Below are 16,341 nucleotides of genomic sequence, written 5' to 3' on the forward strand. Positions count from 1 at the left end.
ATTGTTTACCTTTAGTGCTGAAAAAGCTAGTAACAATGAATAATTTATTGAAGGAAGTTAACATGATTTTCAGCTCACGGAATATTTATATAAAAATCCTGATTCCCTTGAATGTGTTCAGTATTTGAATTTGCCCATGGATTAAGTGTGGGTTTCCAGTGGTGTCTTTTTAAATACTCGAACCCAAGTTATGTTACTTGTGACTGATCAGATAGCATAATTTTACTTTGGTTTCTTTAAGTATGCATTCAAATGTTTTTCATCTGTACTGTTTTGTACACAAAATGTAAAGCTAGTCCTTTGAGGCTTCAGCACCACATTTTGCTATTTTGACTTAGATGGTTCCCCTGTTTATATGGATTAAGACCTTACTTTATAATAAACTGAGCTTCTTAGAAAGTAAGATACTACTCATTACAAACCACAACTCAGTCTGAGAATACCCTAGCTTGACATAGCTCTGGCACCTGTCCAGCCTGACAGTAACTGTGCATTAAGGTCCCCAGATGCCACAGCTCTCAGCCTGATGCATCAGCATAAAGCACTGCCATTTTCAGCCTATTCTACTGGAAGGACATGGAAGTGAGTGGCTGAGGATGGACACATATCAGTCCACTTACTTTCTTTACACTGGGGACAAAGAGGGATAGGAAAGGTCCAAGATGTTCCACACAGCTTTCCAAGACTCATCAGTCCCTAGAATTGCCTGCCTAGTAGTAAATAGTGATCCTGAGTCCTGTCCTTGGAGCAGCTTCTCACCTTTCACAGTCGTGTTAGGAATGGTGTAATGATAACACTGCAAAATAAATGTGTGGCATCCCATTCCGTTTTCAACTGAAGACCAGTCTTTGAGCAATTTCCATAAATACAGGGGTCTCACCAAAGTAAGGCAAAAATTCTTTGCTTTTCTTTCTAGTTCTGTTGGAGTATTGCATGGCCAAGAAATTTAGATAGTATAGTCAGACATTGAAACAATATAAAAATCAGTTGTGGAAACTTGTAATGGGTCTGCGTGGCAAGGTTTTGATAGTGGGGGGGTTACAGGGGTGGCTTCTGTACGAAGCTGCTAGAAGTTTCCCCTGTGTCAGATACAGCCAGTGCCAGCTGGCTTTAAGATGGACCTGCTGCTGGCCAAGACTGAGCCAATCAGAGACAGCGTTTTTCGCCTCTGTGATAATGTATTTAAGAAAAGTTGTTGTGCAGCAGTGATTGCAGCAAGTGAGAGGAGTGAGAATATGTGAGAGAAACATCCTGCAGACACCAAGGTCAGTGAAGAAGGAGGGGGAGGAGATGCTCCAGGCGCTGGAGCAGCGATTCCCCTGCGGCCTGCGGTGAAGACCACGGTGAGGCAGGCTGTCCTGCTACAGCCCATGGGCGGTGGAGCAGATGACTGCCTACAGCCTGTGGAGGGCCCCCATGCCAGAGTAGGTGGATCCCTGAAGGAAGCTGTGACCCCGTGGGAAGCCTGCACTGGAGCAGGCTCCTGGCAGGACCTGTGGCCCATGGAGAGAGAGAAGCCCACGCTGGAGCAGGTTTGCTGTTAGTGACCCCGTGAGGTGGGCTCATGCTGGAGCAGTCGGTTCCTGAAGGACTGCACCCCATGGAGGAGACCCACGCTGGAGCAGTTCATGAAGAACTGAACCCATGGGAAGATTCATGGTGGAGAAGTCATGGAGGACTTTCTCCTGTGAGGGGGACCCCACATTGGAGCAGAGGAAACATGTGAGGAGTCCTCCCCCTGAGGAGGAAGGAGCGGCAGAAAACAACAGTGTGATGAACTGTCCCAAACCCCCATTCCCTCTTCCCCCTCTGTGCCACTGGGGGGGAGGAGTGAGAGAAATCGGGATCAAAGTTATGCCCAGGAAAGAAGGGAGGGGTCAGGGGGAGGTGTTTTAAGATTTGGTTTTATTTCCCATTACTCCTCTCTGAGTTAATTGGTAATAAATTACATTTTCCTAAAGTTGAGTCTGTGTTGCCCGTGACGGTAAACGCTGAGTGATCTCCCTGTCCTTATCTCAACCCCACAAGCCTGTTATACTTTTTCTAGCTCTCCCCTGTCCAGTTGAGGAGGGGGAGTGATAGATTGGTTTTCGTGGGCACCTGGCATCTGGCCAGGGTCAACCCACCACAAAACTGTAGTCCCAAAGACTCTATAGATATTTAAAAATATTAAATCACAGGTTGGGCCTTTCTTTAGAACTCTGCACTCTTCGTCACCTCACCTCCTCACATCCTCATCTGTGTGACAGCTACATGTCGGCCATCTCTCAGAAATGTGACCTGAGTAATATGGGATGGTCTCTTTACTCTGCAAAAGCTGGGTAAAACTGGAACCATGACAAATGTTTGACTTATTAGAAACACCATATGAAATCTTGTTACCATAATTTTCATGCTAAAAAATGTACAACAGGATTTTCTTCTGAAAAGATGGATTTAAGTCAAACCTGACCCTTCAGGGAGCTAATGCAGGAACTTCTGCACTGTGGATATGCACAATATCCCATACATTCAGCTATGTTCAAAGGCATACCTAAGGCTCCTTGTGTTGAAGATATTCTAATAGCTTCCTTTTTTTAATACCACTGTTTGCTTGTATAGCAAATATTTTTAAAAAGTATTCACCAGATATTTTAGAGCATGAGGCCTCAACAGTTATCACAGAAGAGGCCAAACACAGGTTTCCACAGAAAACTTGCTCTTTCTCAAACTGCCAAAACAGCAATATAATCTTTCCCATCTGAATGAGCCTAAGTTTTGTCTTCGACGTTAATGAGGCAGTAAAAAATTACTTCCAAGTTTGAGAAAATTAGTATTTTTTAAATTGTTTCAGCAACTAAGAAGGAGGGAGAAAGGAGATAAGAAAGTTAGACAATGGTATTGGGAGAAGCATGAACTCAAAAGTACTGAGGATTTCCACCTTTGGAGAAAGAGAAGCCTTCTGGAGAAGGAAGAGGAAAGGCTACTAGTTGAGGCCATGCCAGGGCAGAAAAGATCATCAAGGTAAACAAAGCATCTTCAAACCAACAGAAAGTCACTAGAAAGTTATAGTAGATTGAAGACGTTAATCATCCTTACTGACTTTGTAAGCCTACGGGCAATTTAAAAGGCCTTTGCCCTATTACCAACAGGAAAATATCTCCATCTGGTTTTATTCTTTCTTCCCTCCAGTGATTCAAAATAATAGAACTGAAATTGGTAAAATAGTTTAATTGAGACAAGAGCTCTTTCTGTTCCCAGGATACTCAGCACACAGCCTTAACAGAGCCTGAATGCATCCCTTTCAGAGACCCAGAAGGAAATTTTTTTTTTTCTCAGTTTGGTTAATTGACTGTCATATGTAGCCAGGAAAGGAAGAAAAGGTAATGTGATATTTCTGATCTAATCAAAGCCAAACAAATAAAGAAAAAAGAAGAAACACAAATGTTACATGAGAGTCTGTTCTTGTGACATTTTTAGTACACGTTTATAGATTCAGGACATTCAACATATTGTTGGATAAAAACCCTAACACTTTGGTGCTCATCCAAGCCCTTTAGAGAATCTCCATTATTAACAAAATAAGAGGTTGAGAAATTTGGCACTAAAAGTGACTTGGTGTTTTACAAGCAGTATTTTGTGTTAGCAAAACAGGTAGCCAATGATCTGATTTCAATGTATTTCATGGTTCTTCTGGGGCATTTTGCTTTTCCATTTTAAGATACATATTTAGGACTTACTGACATAGATCTTGACTCTAGTTTTAACGTATGTCGTGGTGTAATTGAATGGAGTTTAAGGGTATTAACTTTTTGAAGGAAAATATGAACTTTGCCAGATAATTTGGTCAGATGCATAAAGAGCTAGCTGATTTGGATCATGGAATTATTTACATGTTGCATGTGATAGTGGTGATATTGTTAGTAATCCTTATGGTACTACCATTATGTAAACTGTACACAATGCCTGACAACATAACCTGAACAGAAGCAGATACATTTCTTAGTACATCTTACTTTCTTTTATAGTGATGAGATTTTGAGATGGAACATTGTGTTGAGGTTCATCTTAATAAATGGAGAATTCATTCAAACATGCTCACAAGTCAGTAAGAAGGTATTTTGCTGTTGCCTACAGAACTGGGTACAAACAGGACATCCTAAGAGCTGTCTTTCGAGTTAGGCCAGACTGGGTCTTATCATTAGAAACTGTATGTCTGAGAGGACAGTGCCTGTGAGGAAACAATCACAGAAGTCATGGCAGAGGAAACTATTCCCCAGGTTTAAATAACTGAGAAAATAAACTTTTTTACTTTTAATTTTTGTTTTGGAATATTCTTATTTGCCAAATCAGTGTTGCTTTAATTCTTAGCAATTAAACACTTTTACTAACAAATACCTTGATAACTAAAATCATAGGCAGGTTGGTGAGATTCAATATAATACATCCAGCTAAAAAACTCCACAAAAACCTTCAGCTTTCTAGAGTGTGGCATATATTGTTCACTGCAAAACAGATTAATTCTGATTCTTTATCAGGAACACAGAGTTTTTCCATTTATTTTAGGTTGAGGCAAGATATCCCTAGAGAAAGCTGACTGCTTGCATGAAGATGGCTCTATAAAGAATAAAAGTTGGCCTCAAGGAAGAAATGGTGAATACAGTTACCAAATATTTTCTGTTCATGTCCTTGTGTATATTTAGATACAAGGGGCAGGGGGATGGGGGGCGAGCGGGAAATGTAAATCACATTAATCAAGCGTTTTCTGGGATATTGTTAGATCATCAGCACTGGTTCTATACTATACACTATACACCATATACCATATACCATATACCATATACCATATACCATATACCATATACCATATACCATATACCATATACCATATACCGTATACTGTATACTGTATACTTAGAGGACTGAAGAAATATTTTTGGCTGAGTTCTTAGCAATCGTCTTTTGTTAGAAAAGAAGAGAGACGTGCATATGTAGAAACAGATCTAATGCACCATGGTTAAGTCATAAAAAAATATACTGCTTTGTGAGGAACATGCCTCATTCTTTCCTACAATTTTTTTACTGCATTGCCAGATTTTGTTATATTCAGTTACACTGACATAAATTTAGAGTAATTTTCATCGGCGGCAACACTTCATCAAGTTTACAGCGGAGTAACTGGGATCAAAACATGAAACCTATTTTTATTGCCACTAGCTAAAGAAGAATGGAAACAGCAATGTGAAAGAGCTAGAGAGATGGGTGAATAATTTTCTGGAACTGCCAGATAAGTTACCATGCTGCAGCAGAAGGAGCAGTCTCTCCTTGTCTCCAGCACAGGCCAGCAGAAGCTGCTGCAGACGAATCAGTTTAGCAGCTCTAGAATAAACCACTCCCAGACAACATGTTTTTCTAGGTCTCATTAAATACAGTCTGAAGTCTGAGTTTCAATCCTAGTAAATGTCGATTTGTTTTCCTTGTTTGTTATTTTGTTGTGGGTTTTTTTTTTTTTGAGGGGGTTGCTGGTTTTTTTGCTTTTTCCCCTTTTTGATCTTGCTTATTAGAATTCTTGTTCCTTAGACTAAGGAACACCAGAAGTAAACGACATCTGCCCATCTCCCCCCAGAAAGTATCCCATGGATCTCTGGATGTTGGATTGATTTCAGTTATTTGCATCATGCATATACAGGTACGCATACCTAATTAAGAGACTTTGGGATGGAAACAATCTTGAGAAGCTGCAACTGAGGTAAAAAGAATTGTACCATTGCATGCTTATCTTCAGTCTTTCTAAATTTCTTTTAGCTTCCATATTTCTTTCACTATGCATGAGACTCAGAGAATTCTGTATGTATTTACAGATGTAGAAAGGTATGAGGAATTTCAGCTCTTCAGGGAGCAAGGAAGAAACTGGGCTCTGTGACAACTGTATGTTACTGAAAATGTTGATGTTCACATCTCTTTGGGTCTGATTTCCACCATCATTTTAATATGCAATGGTTTGCATGTCCCCAAAATAAAAGTACCTTGGGATAATTAACGTTCTTTATGGAATTTTCTTCCATGAAGGTTTTATATCCTCCAATCTTATCTCTGAACAGACAGTCATGGTTTGTGAGTCTAAGTGAATCACCTGGAAATAAAGGTATATATATGCTGCAAATGAAACTGTCTTCCCTGTGACATAAACATGCACAGTGTAGATTTACAGCAGGTTTATTAGATGATGAACTAAACTGAAATATTCTGATTTTCATGCTGTCTCCTACATCTTAAAATTTCTGGCAAACCACTTTTATAGGTAGTGACTTAAAGCTTTCATCCAACTGCTGCTCCTATGGCAACTTCTCCGCTATTACATTTGCATTTCGGCCAATGTGAATAATAAATACATAGGATTGATGGGGAATCTGTTTTTATTACAGAATTCTCAGTATGAGATAGGGGAATGTAAGGATTTCTGCCTATTCAGCTAGCTCAGCTAGAAGAGAACCCCCAAAGAAATTTATTTTTAGAAAAGGAGAAAAATCTCTTCAGAGTAACCTATAGTTGTTTAGTAAACAGTAAGTTCCAAAGGACATATGTTAAGTAATTTTCAAATAAAAATTTTAGAAGAAGTACAATTTTTATGGTACTAGTGCAAGTCATCACTGCTGGTGCAGAACACAAACATAGCAAAGTGAGTATTGATTTCATCAGCTGGGGACATTGGACAGAGGCTCTGTCAGGCTGTGTATGCTTCATGTTATCACCTTCAAAAGACTAACTATGCAGAAAAAATGTCAGAGTGAAGGGTATTTATCAAGTCATTCCAAGTCAGGTTTCTACGAAAATTAATTGTGCCACCAATTCAAAATATGAATTAATTTTCAAACATGGTAGATACAGACCAATTATTTACGGATTCATTGTGACTCTGAGTATAGTCACAGAGAAAGACAGTGAACCTGTCTTGTACAAAGGGGGAAGGAATGCTTTCCTGACCCTTGGAATTGATTTGCTTACTCCCTGAAAAACAAATGTGATTACCTCCTAATTTAGCTTTAGCTTTTGTTACTGTTAATATTAATAGTACTCATAATCTGATTCAGTTTAAAGATCAAAACATCCTCACTCTTGATGTTTCCTATTGTACTAAATTTGATTATGGACCATACATTCTTCCCATTCCCTTTACAGTGATGCAAATATGTCATGATGAGAACACTTTATTAGAGCTTTTGGCTTCCTGTGTTCATGATTTTGTTTTTAAATGTGTGAATATGTTCTTCCTTCAAATCTCTGAGAGGACGCTCATACTGCGGAGTGATCATTCTTTAAAGAAATAAATGTTTCGTTATTATTTCTATTTTTGATTTCCACTTAGAGCCACTTTAACTCTTCTTTCAGCAGGAACTGAACAGAGTCCCCAGGATCTTCCATCAAGCACCCATTCTGACATGTCTTTGGAAGACAAGGTACTCAGAAACAGTGAGAGATCAGTGGCCCTCACACAGTCACATGTAATGGAGTGCTTGACATAGGTCTGGGAAACATTAATGATATGCTTAGCCTGACAGTAAAAAGAATTTTCGGTTGCCCACCATCTGGAGAATAACCACCATCCTAAAAACAAGTAGTGGTCTGGCTCCTCAGAAGTTATGCAAAGGCTATGAAGCTGATTTAAAGGGTAGAAATACATGAGCATCAGAAAGGCTACTAGAGTTTGTCTCTGCTTTAGAATTGTTTACCTTAGAATGCTATAAGAAATAAAAGCACTATTTTATATGGAAGAGGGGATCCTTTATTTGGGAAGCAGAGAACATACAATGCTTGCTGACAGATTAGGCCACAGACTAAGGCCACAATTTATTTCACGCAGTCAGTCTTGTCATTCATGGTCTATTCCCATGGTCAGGATTCAATAGCCAGGTAATAAACTATCGGTGGATTTACTTTCATACTCCTCTCCCACATCAGCCTAGAGACTAGCAAGAAATGTGGGTTTGCAAAGTGATGAAATAGGCTTTTCATACTAACACTACAACATATGATTCCTGAGTACTTTCTGAAGTTATAAAATGTCCATTAACATTTTCATTGTATTCAAGAACAGTATACAAGTATCAGCTTAGTGAGTGAGGTTAGATAAATTAGATAACTATATATATAGTTATATATATAATTACATATATGGTTAGATATAGATACAACTATAACTATATAGTTATATATATAACTAGTTATGTATCTAACTATATACATAGTTAGATACAGTTTCCATCATAGATATAACTATAATGGAAACAATTAATTTGGAGGCAGTTGTTCTTAATTATATTTATATAAATGCATAGAAATGCCACTGTTTTCTACAGAGGTCAAATATATTTACTGAATTCTGAAATAAAAATTTTATTACATTGGCTGGTTTTCTCTAATTAAATTCATTCAGATTATCCAGGTTAAGCATTCAGGTAAGGCAATTCAGTCTTTGATGTCAAACACAGAATAGCTTATTTACTACAGGTGTTTTTCCTACCTTTGATTCATCAGTTTATCTACATTTATAAAAAATAATGATTAACTGATGATCATTTGTTTGCCATACGTAGCCTTTCTAGCCATGTTTTTTAAGTGTCACATCTTAATTCTCAATAAATCTTCACTCCCACATGATGATAATAAAGAGTATCCAAGATCATTTAAACCCCCAAACCTTGACTAGCCGTAGTAACACAAGTGAACATATATGAGACTAATTAGCTGTGAAGAGACAAAGAACTACAAAAAAAACCCCTGCACTATGTACAAATGCAGGAAGTGAGTAAATGGGAAAGAAGAGTATTACTAAGTAAATGTTTCCAGAGCAAGGAGAAAGGTCACATTGCATGTTTAAGAAAATTAATTTGGGATACAGATGGATGAAGACCATAAGTCCACAGTTATGATGAAGGCAGACATGGATTGCTATGTTGTATGTAAATAATGTTACATGCAACACATAATAAACAACCATAACAAAGCCAAAAGAGATAAACAGAGTTAAAACTAAAATAACATCCTTTCAATTGTTCACACAAGATTATTCTGGGATATGCAGGCCAGTGCTAAAAGAACAGTATCATTAATAGACAACAAATGTGTCTTCAAGCACTTCCAACAGTTACACTTCTACGGTGACCCATCCAGCTTTCTCTAAATAGACTGCTAACTGTATTATATCTTCACTGAGAGTCACTGAACCAGGCAACCAAGCACCAGAGAGCAGGATGCCAACTGCCTGCAATTCCATGAACTGTAACTTGGGAGTACCAAGCAGCTTTGCTAGGGGGAGAGGTGACTGCTCCTGTCACCAGGCAATTTCTGCACAGTCCATTTATTGCTGGCTCTGTCGTCTTCTAGTTCTGTTACTTAGACTCAGAACTTAACTCCAGTTTCCTGTTCAGGAAAGTTTATGACAAGCAAGTTAAGGTATTTTTATGTTTGACACGATAACCAAATAAACTATGTTCCATAAAGATTTTTAAATCTTTCTTGAATTCAGAATGATTTATTTTGTCTTTTAATGGCAAAATTTGCCCTTTAAAAAACACTAACAAAATGGCACACTCACTATTCCTTCAGAAATATTGGTGACTCTGTCTTTAATAATTTATTGTCACCACTGCATCCAGTATTATTGAATATACTAATGCTTATGTAAACATTGATCTTTCATAATAGGTTTAATCTCCCTTAAAATCTTTTACAGATTGATCTGTAGTATCTCTGATGAGGAGTACTGGTTTTTCCTGACATTATTTTGATTTACATACTGTGTTCATAATACTTAACTACATTAGCATAATTTTTGTGGGGAGCCTTTCTAATGGAATACAGTTCTTCCCTGTCCAGAGTGCTATAGGCCTTTATGCTGCTCTTTTTTTTTTTTTCTTTTTAATGCTTTAAGATTTAAAAATAATACAAAAATGATAGCATCATGAAAAGACACTGCCATCAGTGATAGCCTGCAAGAAGGATATTACAAATAGCAAAAAATAATGCAACTGGGATTAGGCTGCAAAAGTATCAGGAGCCTACACAGCAAAATCTGTCTGCAGGATATATAAGAATATCTGAGGTGCCACCAGTTGATTAGGACCAGCAATTTCAAGGAGTCCATGCTCTTAATTCAGAAGCCTTATTCAGCCTGTCCACTTGTTTTTCCCCTGTGTGACCTTACATACATCACAGCAGCTCAGCTTTCAGAAGAAGATTCATTTTAGGTGCTTCAGCTTTGTGACTCCCATAGATGGATGATTTCCAGGAATCCTGAGTGTTGAGACATGTTCTCATTCAGTGTCCTCATTCAGTGTCGATCACTGCAGGCACGTTTGGGTATCTCCAGGCGTCTACAGCTCAGACATTTTTTAGTCTTCAGTGTTGAGCTCTTAACCGAGGACATCAGCTGGACTGAAGAGAGTCCTTTTACCCCAGGTAGATCTCTTCTTCATGCAATGTCAGTCTTCCTCTGGACATGCAGCTCTGCTCTGTCCTCTCACAGCTGGTGTTTCCCCTCTGGCTCTTGTACCTGCAACTCCTGTGTAAAACAAGCCATGGCTTTGTCCAGCACTGCCATGTCTATATTAAAACTGTGTCTCTGAAACAATTTAGGTACTGTAATTTAACTTCTTAGAAAACCTTCTACCTTTTACAGAAATTGCTCTTGAAGCAGTCACAGTCTTCTCATTTCACCTGAATTCAGCAGCTCCTACTGGGATTAAGGAGCTAAACACACCTGCGGGTGAGACAGTAAACTCTTAAGAGTGTTCAGAATACTAAATTAGTATTTTTACCTTACAAAAGATTTCAAAAGAACATGAGCTAATAGCTCCAAGCACATCTTCATGGCCAAGAGCCATAAACTTTGAAAGCTACTCCTTCTGTGCATAATGGTTCGCAAAGACTGAATTTATTTTACCTGCACACTGGAAATACATTTTAATCTACATAGATGGTGGAAAATCAATATTTCTACCTAAAAATACTCAGCTAACTTATCCCTCTTAAAATGATGGCAGATTTTTAAATGTAAGGAAGGAAACAGAGCCGCTCTGAAAGTGATGGCATAAGCATGCCTGTGAGGAAGCTCTTATGTGGCATTAATTTGCCTTGTCCCCTGCTGAGGACAAACACATCTTTATAAAGATTTTCATATGACCCCATGTACTGGTAATTTACTGAACAGGTAGAAGAGCTCTTTAAAGCTGGCTCAGAGGAGACTGTTTCATCTTACACACTTCATGTGGTTTCAGCCAAGGGGCTGGGCCCAAGGTTAGAGTGAGGAAGGGAAGGTTGTACATATGAAGAAGTTGGTAGGAGATTCCTTTGGTACTTGGGTCAAGATTCAAGAGAAAAGAACAAAAAATAGCAGCATCTCTCAGGGCAAATTCCATACATGCCATGTTTAGGTCACATGTGAAAGACCCATCTTTGTTCCTCAGGTCTGAGCACTTAGGAGGCAAAAGTGCCTCTGTGGGATCTTGTCAGCTTCTTTAATAGCTGCCAAAAGGCCAGTTTACCTTTTAGCATATGGTAGCACAGCCCTGAGGCTGCACTAAAGTATATCTGTATCCTGACTTCTAGCAGCTAGGAATCACTAGGCAATAGAGAGTTATTGGTTATCTCCATTTCTGCAACAATTAGTCTAAGAAGGAGAACTATTTCACAGGGAGTTTCTAAGGTGTATTCCTCATGGACTACACATGCTGTGTTGAAGAAGACATATTGTGGTATTTCACGTGCAGATTCCTAGTTCAGAAATATGGGAGAATATGCAGAACAGTGGTCCTGCTGTGGCTGAATGTACTTGAAGACATCACAGCCCTGCGATGTTGAACAAAACCACACATGCAGCAGAGCTCAGGTTCCTCTTTTTCAGCAGGACTGTCGCTTTCAACGGTATTTTCCAACTCTTTAGTTGTAGCCCAGAGACCAGCCTATTCAATGACAAGGACACATTACATTTACAGAAAAGGTCCCCTATTTTGCTAGAAGAATTAAAAGCATACCAAGTAACACCATTTACGCGTATAAAATAAAGTTCACTGGCAAGGCCTTTAATAGTGCAATTCTGTGACTATTAGAAATAAAGTGTACATTACTCTCCATCATTTTAATACAATCATGAAGCATTTCTAGACAATGCTTCAGGCAGCCGAGGAGAAAGGTGTTAGAACTGATTTATTCCAAAACAAATTACAGCCATCATAACACAAATAAAATAAGAGAAGATTTTTGCCTCACCTGAATTCTCAAAACCTCATTTCCTATAGGAAATATACCTGAAAACAGTGGCATGGACTGAATTATGCAACACTGCACGTAAGAGTGAAGAACTCCACAGGGCTGGGAGAGAGAAAGAGCGTCATACTGACTAAACAGAAAACAGTTACATCTTTCTTTACAGAGCACACCTGAACACAGTATGAGGATTGTCCTTCTGTGCTGCTGAAGCAGCGTTGGAAGAAGGCCTTTGATGTTGGTGTGATTGTGCCCAGAACCCTTCAGCCCTATTTCATATACATATTAGGCAGGGGAGGAAAGGCACAGACTAAGCACAAGGAGTGATGCTGAATCACAAAGACCAAGGCCGTTAATTGAGAAGTGGTCCAGTTAGAAAGGTTTTGCAAGGAGGAAGAAGACATTTTTATCTGTCCTCTGGAATTCTGTGCAATGGGAAAACACAACCAAGAGTAAGCTGGCAGTACATGTGGCCTCCCAGGAGTCTTGATAGGGTCTTTTACACAGCTCTGAGCAAAACATAGTGACTCAATCTGTTAAAATGCTACTAATGATCAAATATACTGTTCATATAATGATTTGTTTTCATAATGAGAAAATGCTGATAGTTAAGCTTCTGAGTTTCCTTACTGAGAATTACATTAAATATGTTTACTCATGGATTTAGTAAGGAGCATGCTTGCAAAAGGACAGTGGCAAGGGAAACCACATGACAGAATATAAAACTCAGAGGAATGATAGAGGTAATTAACTAATCCAGGTGGCTAATGAAAGTAATAACACCTTATTCCTTAAACACTCAACTTCTGTTTTGGCTGCCCCTTAACAGAAAGGATGTAGTAGAAATTAGGAGGTTCTGGCAGCAGGAGACAGCTGTGCTTAGAGACAGAGAAAAAATTCTATAGAAGACAAACCGACCTTTGCAGAAATCAAACTAGAAAAGACGTATAAGTTGTTCAAAACAATAAAATCGTATGTAAAATGAAAAGGGAGGCTTTGTTTCACTTCCTCATTCAATAAATCGTAAATGTTGAATGCAGCCAGACAGTTTGTCTGTTTTTAAAACAAATCAATTGCTTACTCCCAGCAACATTCAGTTAGCTGGCAGCACTCATTGCAGAGGGCACTACCACAGTCAAGAACTTAGCAGGTCATTGAAGAATTGAACATAATAAGAAAAAGTAGAGAGAAAATATTAAGGATATAACAGCCACAATCAAGGACAGAAATATTTCTTGTTGGGGGAGAGATTTAAAACTTCCTAACTACTGAGCAGAGAAATCTTCAATCTATTTTCAATGTTACCAGGGGGATGTCTTACAAATGTTTCTGCAACAATTGATAATTTGCAGAAATTTTACACTGGATTATTTGCACCTTTGATTTCCTACAATTTCATACAAGTAGGATTTGTAAAAAATCCTGCTTTTGTTATTTCAATTTAACTGAAGAGAGTAAAGCTCTTTTGGGATAATGTCCTAACATGTTAATGTTTTCCATTGTGACACTATTCCCTGAACATCTTCCAGCTTAGATACATCCATGGCATTTCACTAGGATTCAGCCCAAAAATTCTTACATTTGCAGCAATAAGAAGGAGAACAAATTTTGTCTCATCCCTATGCTTAATAATATTTTATACTTTGACAGTTCATCCAGAGATTCAAGATGACAGAGCATCTTTCAATTTCAAAAAGGTCCAGGCAAAACGGAAGATCTTTGCATTTGTTGCCTGAAAAGTCCAAAAGTAAGATGCATGAAAAACTTTCAGTTTTTCATTCCTAAAAGCAGTCTTTCAGGGAGGGATAGTCCTGCACTGATTGTAAGAAGCAGGTATGACCAGGGTGATAGGTATGCATAACCTCCCCAAATCTGAACTGAAAGATTATTCTGGATACATGTTTTATGCCTGTTCAGAGGTCTGCTATTTATCTACTTTACTCATTAAATTTTCTGGGAGTCATGAGCCAGCACTCTCTGATTATAATTTATATAAGCAGATCAAACTTCAGCACGAATTTTATCTGCCTAGTTAATGTGGTTGCATTGCCTTAGTGGAATGAAATGATACTCTGAATCACGTGTACATTACACTGATGATATACTAGGAAGCTAAATTGCAATATATTAATGGTTAATTGCTCATTTTTGCTTTAAGACTTGTTGGGAAATTTGTCTAGCAAGATCACTATTTACTTTTTGTCTCTGAAAGTTATGTTATTTACTGTAATAAAAAAAGAATACCACAGGAAATTAGGGATTGAATATCTCTAGCTAGCTTTTGTAATTTTACATTTTAAGAAGTACATTATGTTTGCATACTTAGACATTATGTCTCAGCTGGAGAATAATCAATACATAATCTAAAAAGAAACCAAATCATATCCTCAGGTAAGTTTCACTTTTTGCTTAAAATGCTTCAAATCAAAATTATTTTAGAAAGTTTCCACAAAAGTCTGGTCTTCTGTTCCACTGCAGAAGTAAAGTTGACAAGAATGTTTTCTTCAGAACAAAACAATAAAGGATAAAAAGAAACTGGGATATTGATCAATATAAAAAAGGTGTCATAAGCCAAAGTGAGCTAGATAAGCATATCCCACCCTGCTAACTTCTCACATGCCTCTGTGTATCTATGTGGGTGTAGAATTTGGCTCAACATGTAAATGATACTGGATGACACCTACCATATAGCTTGCATACACGTCTTGGATAAGGAGAAGTAGCACCAGTTAAGTAGCATCTCAATACCATTGACTCCAGCAATGATTATTTTTATATATATCTTTACAGGACACATGCCATTACAATGTTACTGACATGTAAAAACCCTAAACCCCAGTTTGCATTAGCAATCGTGGTGCAATGGTCCAATAATGCAACACAGTTTGCAAATACAGGGTCTCAGTGAAATCATAGCTGAAAAACATTCTCACTGCATCATTGCGTTTTTTTCTATCCAAACGGGTTTTGCTTCCTGTTCAGTTCAGGGATTCTACAATATATGTTCACTGAATGCAGGATTAGATTAATATTGTTATAAATTCACTTTTGATTTCTCACACAGTCATGCAAACTCAGGCCAAAACAACTAAAACATTAATGTATGTAGTACTGAAGTCCTTAATCAAGAAACAGCATTTTCCAGTAAGCAATAAGTGTTGCTGGAAATGAGAAGCCAGACACACTTGCATGAACTTACATATCTTTCATGTTATTGCAGAGCACCAACAGTCATTTGCACTAATATGAATCACATGTATATGACTAACAGGTAAAAGTGTTTTGAAAAATAATGAGTTTTGGCAATGAATAGTGCAAAGGAAAATCTTTGTAAAAAATTCAACACAAATTTCAATCTGTCCATGAGGAATTTATAAAGGACTCAAAGTATAACATTAATTTAAAGATTTTGCATTTGAATTTACTTGTTTTCTTGAAAAAAAACCCAACGAAACCCAAAGGAAAAAAAGCACCCCCACAAATCTCCCCCACAATATATTGAGCTCAATGTCTGCTGTCCATGTCTGGCATGAATAGTGTTAACTTGTGTGATGCAACATTGACACTGCTGTCTCCCTTACAAATGACTCAGATGGCTACCTGGCAGTCTGTCCATGAAAAGGATCACAGATCGATTGATACATCACTGACTCAATGTTTTCTGTAAGCATATATAATTTTCATTGACAAAATTTAGCCCTTAAGAAAACACCCTTTCCTTTTTCAGAGTGGTGAGTGTCTTCTAATGCCGTTGGGGAAATCTTTGTTCTTTCAGTTTCAGACAGAAGACTTCAAAGTACCCCCATATTCCATACACTACCATACCAAAACTGGCAATTAGGAGCACAAGAGACAATTTTTAGCAGGAATTTGAAGCCTCTGCAAAGGGTGTATTTGTGTGCATATGAGTGCAGAACAGAGTGAATCCAAAGGAAAAAGGTAACATAACAAGGAAAAGGGCAAAGCAGAAGGAGAAAAAGACCGCTAAAATATAAATTTGTCCATTGAGATCAGTAGGTCAATGTGTTGCTGAGTTATTGATATGTTTTTAGAGCCTAAATTCCACCTATAGCAAACAAAATTAATATCTTACAATTC

This window comes from Leptosomus discolor, chromosome Z, assembly GCF_034619465.1.
Source record: "Leptosomus discolor isolate bLepDis1 chromosome Z, bLepDis1.hap2, whole genome shotgun sequence".
NCBI lineage: Eukaryota > Metazoa > Chordata > Aves > Leptosomiformes > Leptosomidae > Leptosomus > Leptosomus discolor.